Here is a 12455-nt window from a genome sequence, read left to right as displayed (position 1 = left end):
AAGAGCCTTGTTGATACCCTAATCTTAAATTTCTAGCCCCTAGAACTCTGAGAAAATAAAGTTCTGTTAAGTTACCTAGCTGGTGTACTTGATTATGGCAGAGCTAGAAAATTAGTACATCTCTTTCTAATCCAGAACACTTCCTGTGTATATCTGGGATAAGAGTAATAAAGAGGAAAACCAACAGCTTGGTATGGTGAAAGGTTGAATGCCTCCCTATTAAAATCACAACTCACGCACGCATGTTTGTTTTTCCTGCTTTTGTTAAGCATTGCCCTGTAGATTCTAGTTGGTAAAATAAGGCAAGAAACGTAAAACATCCATACTGGAAAGGAAGAACTGGGATTGTTTTTATTTGTAAACAACATGATTTTCTATGTAGAAAACATAATACAGAGTGCTACAGAAACTAATAAGAAAGTTTAACAAGATGCAGGACATAAAATCAACATATAAATATGCATCATATTATACATTCTAGTTATGCACGATTGAAACTGAAAATAAAAAAAATCATAATACCATTAACTGTAGCATCAAAAAATGTGAAATACTTTGGGAAAATTATGATGATGCAAATGGCTTTCACAATAAAAGCTACAAACATTGCTGCAAGAAATTGAAATCTTAAGTAAATGGAGAGATAAATTATGCTTATTTGTAAGAAGATAGTATTTGTAAGATACCAACTTTCTCAGATTGGTCTATAGATTTGACGACAATCAATATTCCAGTTGGTTTCATTTTTGTAGAAAGTGACAAAATGATTCTAAAATTTATATGAAAATGTAAAATTACCACTAGTAGGAAAACACTTGGAAACAGAAAACATATGAAATATGAACATAGCCTATTTCAAGTGTTATAATAAAGCTACAGTAATCAAGACAATGTAGTATTTACATAGAAAAGCAAAGTAGATCTCTGTGATGAAAGAGTCCAGAAATAGAAGAGCAACTGATTATCAACAAAAATTCACAGGCAATTCAGTTTGAAAAAGGTAGTCATTTCAGCAATTGGTGCTGAAAATTTTGAATATTTGCAAAAAAATAATGTCATTCCACATCTTGAACTGTATACACAAATCAACCCAAAATGCACTAATGTACGTAAAGGTAAATGCTAAAAGTGTAACATTTCTAGAAGAAAAAATAAGAGAAAACATTTATGACTTTTGGTTATAAATGCATATATTTATCCATCTAAGGTAAAGCGCCAACAAAACAATCTATAAAATAATGCATTCATAACTTGGAACCTATCAAAATTAAAAAAAAACAAAAACAAAAACAAAAAAACAACTTCCCTTCAAAAGACATTCTGGGATCCCCCAGTGGCTCAGTGGTTTAGCGCCTGCCTTTGGCCCAGGGCGTGATCCTGGAGACCCAGGATCGAGTCCCATGTCGGGCTCCGGGCATGGAGCCTGCTTCTCCCTCCTCCTGTGTCTCTGCCTCTCTCTCTCTTTCTCTCTCTCTCTATGTCTATCATAAATAAATAAATCTTTAAAACAAAACAAAACAAAGACATTCTAATAAAATGGAAAAACAAACCACAGATTTGGAGAAAATATTTGCAAAGCATAAAACTGAAGAAGAACTTGTACCCCAATGTGCAAAGAACTCACAAAACTTAATAAGAAAAAAAAAAAAAACCTCATACCCCCATCAAATGACCACAATATTTGAACAGACATTTCCCAAAAGTAGATATACAAATGAAAAAAATCACAGGCAACGATAAACAACCACATCAATCTTTCAGAAAATGTGAGGAGTTTTTTGAAAGTCAGCTTTCCTATGACTCTCTTGAGGAGAAATGATAATTTGCATCTGAAAATGTATATTCCTTTTGACAGTTACATCAGACAAGTGCTCCTTTATAACATTTTCCATCAAGATTACTCAATTAATTGCCTTGTTCTGAGCCCATTAAGAATCATTAAAATTATAATTTGGGCTTATCATAATAGATTTTTTTAAGAGATGGAAAACATGCTGATCAATCAACAATGTTGAGCTATTTTTTTCCCCATTGAAATGGGAAGGACTGCCATTTAAGGTTGAGTCTTATTCTTCTTGTGAGATAGGTCAATCACCCCACTGAAGCCAATCAATTTATGGTCTGAGAAAACTCTGAATTTTGTTCTGCATCCACCATACTTAGTACCAGGCCACAAACAGACTTGACCCCAGCAGCCAACGACCTTCTCGGAGACCCTGCTCATGTAGCCAGGGAATTCTCTTTTTTAAATAACATTTTTAACTAACACCTTTAGGAATTCAATTATCAGAGACTAATTATCATAGAATCTCCCATAACCAGGTATGAATTAGAAGTCAAGTCACATTTGGGGCCAGTGAACTGTATTCTGTTCTGTAGCCATAGTGTGCAGAATTCCTTCTCAGGGATAGCACAGAGTTTGTAATGTGCTTGTAATGGAGCCCTGATGCTTGTTTCTTTGCTTTTTTGTATTGCAAGTTCCTGAACTTGAGTTTTGATTGCTGGAGCATCAAAAGAAAGAAGCATCCAATTCAAAGAAGGTTCTTTGGAGAAACACATTGGGGACGCCTGGATGGCTCAGAGGTTGAGCTTTCTGCCTTTGGCTCAGGGTGTGATCCCAGAGTTCCAGGATCAGGTCCCACATCGGGTTCCTCGCATGAAGCCTGCTTCTTCCTCTGCCTGCGTCTCTGTCTCTGTCACTGTGTCTCTCATGAATACATAAATAAAATCTTAAAAAAAAAAAACAAACACATTGCCAGCCATAGGTCTAAAGAGCCAGGCCACCTGCCCACACTGAGGTGCTTAAAGATCTTGTCTAAAGATCTTGCCTTATCTAAAGATCTTGATAGATTTAGATAAGTGACCATTGGTCCACTTGCATTTTTCTCTTCCCCTGCTTTTAGGTCCCACTGCTATGTTTTAAATTCACCAATAAGGAGTGAACCCTTGAAACCCCAGGCCCCCATCCTTGACCTCAATAAAAGCAGAACCCCAGGGCCATGTGCTCCCTCTCTCTCTACCTGCAACCTCACTGCGTGGCCCCGTGTGGGCTGTGTAATTTCCAAGTGCTCTAAGTAATAAACTTTTTTTTTTTTTTTTTTTTTTTTTTTTTTTTTTTTTTTTTTAGTTTCTTGATAGTTGTCACTAAAGGGCACCTTGCAATCGTAAGAACTACAAGGTCAGATCCAACCTCAGCATTGGTTACTCATAGGCATAGACCAGCACAAAATATATTACAATTTATTTGCGTGGATTCCTTGAGAAAACACTTCTAAGGAATAGCAAGCATGAATTTTGGTATCTTTTATGTTTGAGAGCTAATTCATCCCAGAACTTCTTTCTGGAAAAAACGTGTTTCGGAACAATAGCCAACACTTCTCAGAAAAAATAGAGCACCCTTTTTGCATTGATTTGGATTTCTGGTATAGTTACTACAGAAATAATTTTTTTTGTAGATCCCATCATAATTATGTGTACCAATCTCAGTGATAACCGAAAACTTCAATTATACACTTTCTCTAGAGAATTGAATTTCCTGAACACTAACCTTGGTTATTAAGATGAAGAAAATTTACCTTATCTTTTAATTCTCCAACTGAATCAGCACACTTAATGATATTGTTTTTAATACTATTATATGAAATTATATCAATATATTTATTTTATTTCCCCTCGTATATTCACGTTTGCTACTTTTGATATATATTTACTTTTTATTACTTAGCACGTACCACAAATTGTATGTGATACTAGAAATACAGATATTAATTACATATCATCTGTGGACTGAGCATAACATCTAATGAAAAGAAGAGATATATAAGCAAGCAATTATAAGCAATGCATATTATATGCCTTGTAAGAAAAATATAAACATGGTGTCTGAGCTAATATCTCTAAAATCCCATTGTTTACTTTGCCATAATTGTCAGTAAAGCAAGTATTTTAAAATTGAAATCTCAATATTAATAGAGACAGATGGGTTCAACATCTACTGAAGTCATTTGTTTTACATAGTAGTCATAGTTTTTAATAAGATATATGTATATATATAGTTCAGCTGCCATTTATAATAGTAACTAAGTACCAATAACTGTTATTATGCTAAACAGAAAATAATGGTTTCTATTGTGAGAAAAAAGGGCAATAACACCAGTCCTCTGAATTGTCAACATATACATTTCAATCTCAGAAAGCACATGTGAGATTTAAATGAGAAAAAAAAAAGATCAATAACTATAAACTATGCTATTTGGGTATATTTCATGTTAGAAAAAGTTGTACTTATTTTCTTGGGGATTCTTGGTTAAGAACATATTCAAAATCATGGTATGCATTAACCTCTCCTAATCTACCTGATGTTAACTGTCCACACGTACGGCATTTTCGTGTAGTCATCGTCGACAGCCCTGGTATCCTGGAGCAGGATGTGGCATACAGACCAGCTCGCACAGTGTTTCTGTGTTCCCTGCCTTCCTTTCTGGTGACCAAGTTCATAATCCAGCTCATTCAAACTGTGCAGTGGGCCCTGGGAATACCCCAAACACATACTTCAGCATCTCTGCACTGAGGATGTTGATTCTGTGATGGGGAAACTGAAGGACTCTGTAAAATCTGCTTTTTGTTCCTTTTTTCTGTTTCTTTTGTTTGTTTGTTTGTTTCTATTCTCGCCAGGACCTGTACCCCCACTTTACACATGTCTTGTAATGCAAATAGCATGTGTGGTTCTTGTCAGGGACAAAGAATCAATGGTTTCTCTAGAATAGATAACATTGAAGGAAGGACCTGGTGACAAAGACCTGACGAAGCTACCATATGCATATTCCAGAACACCTGAGCTAGACATCTCAACGACAGGACCCCTTGACTCCAGGGAAGAGCAGTTGGGTCTTCACCTTTGTTCTCATTGGTTCCTGGAAACCCAGGAGACCCATACACCTGATCACCGCCCTCCATAAAACCCCCAGACCCTGAACAAAGACAAGACTCATGCTCCTTTCCATCCTGAGTCTCCCAGAAGCTCCGTCCGTATCTACTCTCTCTTTCCTTCAATAAACTCTTCTCTCACTTCTTGCTGACTCACAGTTGATTTCCATTCTATGTGAAGCCAAGGATTCTCTTGGTTGGTCCCGTGGTACCCCCTCCGGGCCCCCAGAGCCTGCCTGCCTGCCAGTACAGTTGGATAAAATAAAACTTACTCCCATGCATCACAGTGTCTATCATGAAGTTGCAACCCCCATTAATTCTTTAATAGTTTCTACAGCCTAGACGGTACTTATTTTTGAGACATTTTTCTTCTGCACTTGAGTTGCCTATGTTCCTTTCAAAAGTAAGTGAGCAAAATCTCATCCTGATATTTCATTGCTAATACGGACTACATTTTCACCCAGTTTTCATTTTTGGAGAAATTCTCTGCAAGTTATAGTACATGAACTATGATTCTGTGCCTCTATTAGGCACAATAATTCAAATAGGGGTGTGACTGCTGACATTTGTACAAAATTTCACAAACTTTACCCTGAAGTAATATTTAAAAATAAAGTTTAATTTACTTTTCTTATAACCTGTCATCACCAGGTCAAAATTGGTCAGTCTCTGAGTCACATGCTTTAGAATATTAGACATATATAAGGATATAAAAAATATTTATTCAAATTTGAGTTGAAGAATAAAACTGTGTCTCATTCCCCAAAGGTGCCTTGATCGTAATACTTGATGGCTTTTATTTATTATAAGTTTTAAAAATAAACTAAAACTTTCCTCCTTCCATTTGAAACCTACGTATTTCCTCAATTAAAGTATTGCAAATATCCCAAACATACAGGAATATTAAAAACTCACACCTTCAGAATTGTGTTGAGGTTTACAGCATTCAGATACTTGGACTTTCAACTCAAACAATATATGATTTCACATACATGCTCACACAGAGACACATGCACACGTATTCTGAATTATGACGAGCAGATAACAATAATAGAAACAATAGTCTGTAAATCTGATTGTAAATATTAGCTGATTTGATAGCTTGAATAAATTTCTTAATGCTATAGAGCAAGAAGCATTCACATGAAACAATCAGCATTATAGTGATGAAACTTCTTTTTACCCCATTACTTATTTAAAATGTAATAAAATGCATCACGCATTTCTCCTGCCATCAGATAACAGAAGAAAAATGGCATTGGTGAGACTGACCTGAACAACATTTGTTTTCAGGAAATGTATTCTTGAACAAGCAGCTGAAGCCCTTGCAGCAGTTTGCGTACTTGATGTATAAAGCATTGAATACGCAAGAAAGCATTTCGCGGGGTCAGAAATGAAACACATTTGAACCTGCTGTTAACATTCAGCAAAATATACTGCAGATATTCTGGAATCTTTTTTTTTTTTTTTTTTAATTTCCTGTCACTGTGGATCAGATGCCGTGCAACCTACATAGAAAATGATGGCATAAACTCCGTTTCCATAAGAATCTACTTTGCAATAGAAGAATGGACTGTTACCAACTCAGCTGCAGAATCTCACTGCACTGCATCTTCTCAGACTACTGAAATCTTTAGCTCTAATAGAAATCATTTATAAGGATTTGAGCGTGTCCGTGAAAGTGACATACAAGTTAAAAATATGATAGAGAAGATTTAGTTGGAATCAAACTCCTTCATAAAAGACAAGTATTTCCCTTCTAAATTCAAAGTAAAAATATGTGACCAGTGATGCAAAATAATGGGTGTTATGCCAATTTTTCCCTTGGATCAGATCGTTTTGTTATTCTTATGCACTCTAATATCATGGCACATAAGTTGGTATGTCATGACATCAAAATAATGTGGCTATCAAGAAAGAAACAAATACAAAACAAAGGGTGGTAAGAGGTGAAATATTTAATTATATCTCAAGAGTCTTTTATCCTGGCAGTAAATTACACACACACACACACACACATATATACAAATGGTATATCCCTTTAATATTTAAAAACCAAGTAATCTGGATTGTATTTCAGAAAAATGGAAATTTGTGCAACTTTCATATTTTAAAATAACTATAGTTGGGGCACCTGGGTGGCTCAGTTGGTTGAGCTTCTGACTCTTGGCCTCAACTCAAGTCCTAATCTAAGGGTCGTGGGATAGAGCACCAATAGAGCCCTGCATCCAGCTCTGTGCTGAGCAAGGAGTCTACTTGAGACTCTATCTCCCTCTCCCCCATCCTTCCCCACCACTGTCTCTCTCTCAAATAAATAAATCGTAAAAAAAAACTACAGTTAAGATATATTTTATTTGTTTTTTTATTTTTATTTATTTATTTTTTAAGATTTTATTCATTTATTCACGAGAGACACACAGAGAGAGGCAGAGACACAGGCAGAGGGAAAAGCAGGCTCCCTTGGAGGAGCCCAATCTGGGACTCGATCCCAGGACCCCGGGGTCATGACCTGAGCCAAAGGCAGATGCTCAGTCACTGAGCCACCCAGGTGCTCCAAGATATATTTTAATAGAATCATTCTTCACATTTCTTAAACTCAATTCAACTGTTCCAGAAATTAACCATTTTTCATGTTTATTAAATTGTGGTATTATTTTTATCAATATCATAAAAATTCTGTTGGATGTCTTGTCATGATACCTGTATCATGTCAAATTTCCCCAATATTCTAACTAATCAGTGGCATCAGACACAGTCTCAATTAATTGGCATTCTCTACTCATAATGCCTCTTTTTGGCTAATGTTTCTTCTTCACTAAAGCTATATAGTCCAGGATCCAATGTCTGTATAGTAACTAATTTAATATTCATAATAACTATTTTCTCCTTACGAATGATATTTTCAAGATGATGATCATGAGCTAATTATGAAATGTTAACTTACTCTCCTAATGGCATACAGTCAGTAGCAAATTGTTGAGCTAGAATCTAAGTTAGAGAAGTCTAGCTACAAAAGCTCTACACAGCTACAGACATTGTCGCTGAAGGCGATGGTGTCAGAAGATCCTGTGGCCACTTTGATCCACATAAATATTCATGAACAGCCATTATGTCTGATGAGTGGTGCATTCAAAAGCCCACTATACGAGGTGACACTCTACCAATTTAATACCAACTTTGGGATTTTCTAATTACGGGAACATAGTCAACATCATTGACTCTATGGGTTTCTATTTCCTGCTTGCAAAATGAGCATAAATCTATCTAATTCATTAAACCTTGTAGTTTATAGTGACATCGAATGAGATTTAGAAGAAAAAATATTTTTAAACACATACTTGAAAATTTAAAATTATAGTCATAGCAGTAGAACAACCAAAGAACACACTATAGACCAGATAAACACTGACTATAGATTCAATAAAGATCTAACAATAAGTAAGGACAGCAAATGAAAAAAAAAAAAAAAGATTACAACACATTTAAAATAGGCAAAGGTAGGGGCGCCTGGGTGGCTTGGTCAGTTAGATGGTCAAGTATCTGCCTTTGGCTCAGGTCATTATCCCAGGGGCCTCAGATCAGGCCCTGCATCTAGCTTCCTGCTTAGAGGGAAACTGCTTCACCTTTTCCCTCTACTATTCCCTCTGCTTATGCTCTCTGGCTCACTCTCTCTGTGTCAAATAAATAAATAAAATCTTTTTTAAAAAATAGGCAAAGGGAAACCTATGGAAAATAATAAGTAGGCAGCTTTTCTATTTTCTTATCCTCATCACCTAACCCTGTTGCTAATGTTACTACTATAGCCATAAGACTATTGGAATAAAAAAAAATCTAATTCTCAAATTTTAATGATGATAACAAGTCACATAACTGCACAAATGGACTTCAGGTTTCCTGCTTGACTATTTATCAAAGGCAGGGAGAAAATAATCTTTTCCTTCCGTCTCCACTGTGTTATCCACTATTGTTCTCAGAATTATCCTGGTCACCAGAAGCAGAAGCATCTGTGAGCATGTTAGGACCTCATGGACCCCACCTTGACCTACTGAATCAAAATCTCTAGGGATGAGTCCCAGTTAACAACATTCATAAACTCTCTAGGTGATTCTTATATATGCTACTGTTTGAGAATCACTGCTCGACACCAAAGAAATCATCATTCTTGTGCACTTGAACAAGAAATATATCGACAGTGCTTATGCAACTCTCCAGCTGGATTTGTGTAGAAAGATCCAAGCCAGGAAGAAAGGACCTATTTATTCAGTGAACATTTGGATGTCTTATCTAGGCATGGACCCGGGATGAATTCTGAGGTCAAAACAGTGAATAAAGCATAGCTCTTGCCTTTGCATAACTCAAATAAATAACTGTAAGAATTAGTAGAAACTCCCAAATCAAGACACCTCATCAAATCTAGAGGGATTAAAATAATTACCAAGAAGGTGATATTCGAGCAGCTTGTTGACAAGCATATCCTTTTTAGGAAATAATCTAAAGAACAATGCTTGATTGGAAAGCCAGAGATAACATGTTCAAAGCCGTGGCGACATGAGGAAGTTTGGCCAATTTGGAAAACTGACAACAGGAGTCCTGTAGCCAACAACTAAAACACAGATACAAAGGTTGTAACAGGGAGAGAGAGAGAAGAATTGTGAGACGGGAATCGGAGATGTAGACTCAGTTCAGAACAACGCTGCAGTGTATGTCATCCTGTGAAATGAAATTGGACTTGATCCCATCTTGCTTATGAGACTCACTGAGAAGTTTCAAGAAGGGTGATGATGTGCTAAGATTCTGGTTTTGGGAGCAGGATGTCAGTTGATTTAGAGGGCAGGGATAGATGCCAAGGACCCAACTAAGAAGATATTGGAGTTGATAAGAGAAATAAAAATGCATCCTAAATTATGAGAACGGCAGCAAGGATGAAGAAGAAGGTATGATTTCCAGAGACGTGTGTGCGTGCTACGAATAAAATCTGCAATACAAGAAAAGGTGTATTTGTGATAGAAGACAAGTTTAGTTCGGAACGTGCCACTTTGAAGTTGCTGGGGAAACACTGAATCAAAGATATTTTAGCAGAGGAACATTCTGGGTTAGAGATACTATTAGCATGCAAGTGACAGCTGATCCCAGAGGAACGGATGAGAACTCTGAGAGAGACAGAGAAGAAGACCAAGAGAGTCAGACGGGGGAATGAGAAAGGAAGGGAGCGTGTTAAGGCCAACGAGGGTCGGTTGCTACACTGAGTTGGACAACATAGAGACCATTGAATGATCAGGAGAAAATCAGTTCAGTAGAGCAAAGGAAGCTGAACAAATATTTTGAAATGTTGAGGACTACAAGGGAACCACGTGGCTGGATAGTGAAGGCACAGTTTAGAAAGGACATGGGGTTGTTGAGTTTTGCTTTTATTTCTTGTGAAAGAATACTTTTTAAATTTTTTTAAAAGATGGGGGAGGAGGGGCACCTGGGTGGCTCAGTGGTTGAGTTTCCGCCCTGGGCCCAGGCTGTGACTCTGAGGTCCTGGGATCGAGTCTCACATCGGGCTCCCTGCAGGAGCCTGCTTTTCCCTCTGCCTGGGTCTCTGCCTCTCTCTGTGTGTCTCTTGTGAATAAATAAATAAAATATTCTTAAAAAATGATATAAAAGATGGGAGGTTTTCAAGTAGGTTTGTTCCAAGTCAATAGGATCCGGCAGAAAAGAAAAAAACGTTGAGTTTCCCGAAAGAGGAAATAATTAAAGACATAAGGCAAGCCATCAAAGTATCAAGCTTTGATTTTCTGTGATAGTAGGTCCCCAAAGCCACACAGTCCAAAGCAATTTGTCAAGGTGCCCACTGATTCCAAGCAGCCTTTATTTTATTCATTTTACCACAGGGCAAATTTTTAAATTCAGAACATGTCCTCTGGCCCTACTGGCTTCTCCAGTCTTATTGCTTACCCTGATTCACTTCAGTGAGTTGACCTCCATTCTCCAGTAATTTCTTTCATGGCTTCCTCTCTGCCATTTTATCATATCCAATTTTGAGAACTTTTTGATTCAGTAACTCTCCAAAGACCTCAAATGCCCTCAGCTGAAGCATACTGAGGCCAGTACTGATCCTTCCACAAGGGTCAGGATTTGGATACTGATACTGTTGTAAAAATCATACTCAGAACATGGAGGCATTAGCTTTTCATGTAGAATGAGACTTCATTTGTTTGTTTTTTTGCTTTTTTTTTTTTTTTTTCCCCTTTCAAGTTGAGAGAATGAAAGGTAAGAATGAATCTGAGCAGTCCAGGAGGCAGTAAGTCCTCACTCCATGGCTCAATTCCTGACTTCTGAGATTGGAAAGATTATTGATGCTACAGGTAACGAGTCAAGGAGAGAAAGTTGCAGAAGTTAAACAAACAAACAAACAAATAAATAAGAGAAATGGCTGTAGAAAGCAAGAGAATGATCAGCAAGGGCCTAGGTTTCTTGTCCTAAGGTTGTGGTGGGCTTATCTTCAATGTCATTTGCCATTGTTTTTGTAAGGGCTCCGTATTATTTTGGGTCTAGCTTTTGAGTAGGCCAATGGCAGTGACGTTAATCTCTTATGGCTGCCATGACAATGATCCACACACTAGGCAGCTTAAAACAATAACCATTCACTGCCTCACAGTTCTGGAGGGTAGAAGTCTGAAATCAAAGTGTCAGGGGGCCATGCTCCCTCTGAAGTATCTGGAGGGAATCTGGCCCCTGACTTTATCTAAGCCTGGTGTTGCTGGCAATTGTTGGAATTCTTTGTCTTGTAGAAGTATCTCCCTATACTCGTCTTCCATCATCATACGGCATCCTCCCTGCATGACTTTGCATTATCTGTGATATATCCCTTTGTGTGTCTGACTCTATGTTTCTTCCTTTTTAAAAAAAGATTTTAAAGAAAGAGAGAGAGAGAGAGAGAGAGAGAGAGGCAGAGACACAGGCAGAGGGAGAAGCAGGCTCCCTGCAGGGAGCCTGATGTGGGACTCGATCCCAGGTCTCCAGGATCACACCCTGGGCTGAAGGCAGGTGCTAAACTGCTGAGCCACCCAGGCTGCCCTATGTTTCTTCCTCTTATAAGGGTGCCAGCAATACTGGATTAGCACCCAGGCTATGACCTCATCCTAAATTGATTCGGCCAGCAAAGACCTCAGTTCCAAATAAGGTCATAGTCAGAGGGACTAGGAGTCACAATTTCAATATATCTGTTCAGAGAAACAAACGAAACAGTAACATCTGTAATGATTGAGCTGCAATGATGCAGGGGGCAGCAGGAAGGGTACAGAAAAAACTACAGAAAAAAGACAATGGCCAGAAATTGTCCAAAAGAGCATATCAATGAGCCGATGAGGAAGAGATATGTGCTGAACAAAGAAGAGAGGAAATTGCCGGAATGTTACTAGATAAGAATTGCCCAAGTTATAAAATACGCTGTTTGACTAAAAATCAGGGTAATTACTCTTCTCATGGTGTATTTTAAATTTAAATTTCTGTGGCAAAGGGAATTCTCATATTTTAGTCAGTAA

General features: G+C 37.5%; 1 protein-coding gene and 1 pseudogene across 6 annotated transcripts in view; both read right to left on the bottom strand.

Annotated features, from left to right (window-relative positions):
• LOC112652711 (F-actin-capping protein subunit alpha-1-like) overlaps nt 1-4398 on the bottom strand; it is an 88473-nt pseudogene extending 84075 nt beyond the window's left edge.
• Nucleotides 1-12455, bottom strand: part of CDH18 (cadherin 18) — a 953252-nt gene that overhangs the window by 704128 nt on the left and 236669 nt on the right. The window lies entirely within an intron of this gene.

Source organism: Canis lupus, chromosome 4, assembly GCF_003254725.2.
Source record: "Canis lupus dingo isolate Sandy chromosome 4, ASM325472v2, whole genome shotgun sequence".
In the NCBI taxonomy this organism is placed as follows: Eukaryota; Metazoa; Chordata; class Mammalia; order Carnivora; family Canidae; genus Canis; species Canis lupus.
Note: the sequence above shows the minus strand (reverse complement) of the source record. Positions and strands in the feature narration are given on the sequence as shown.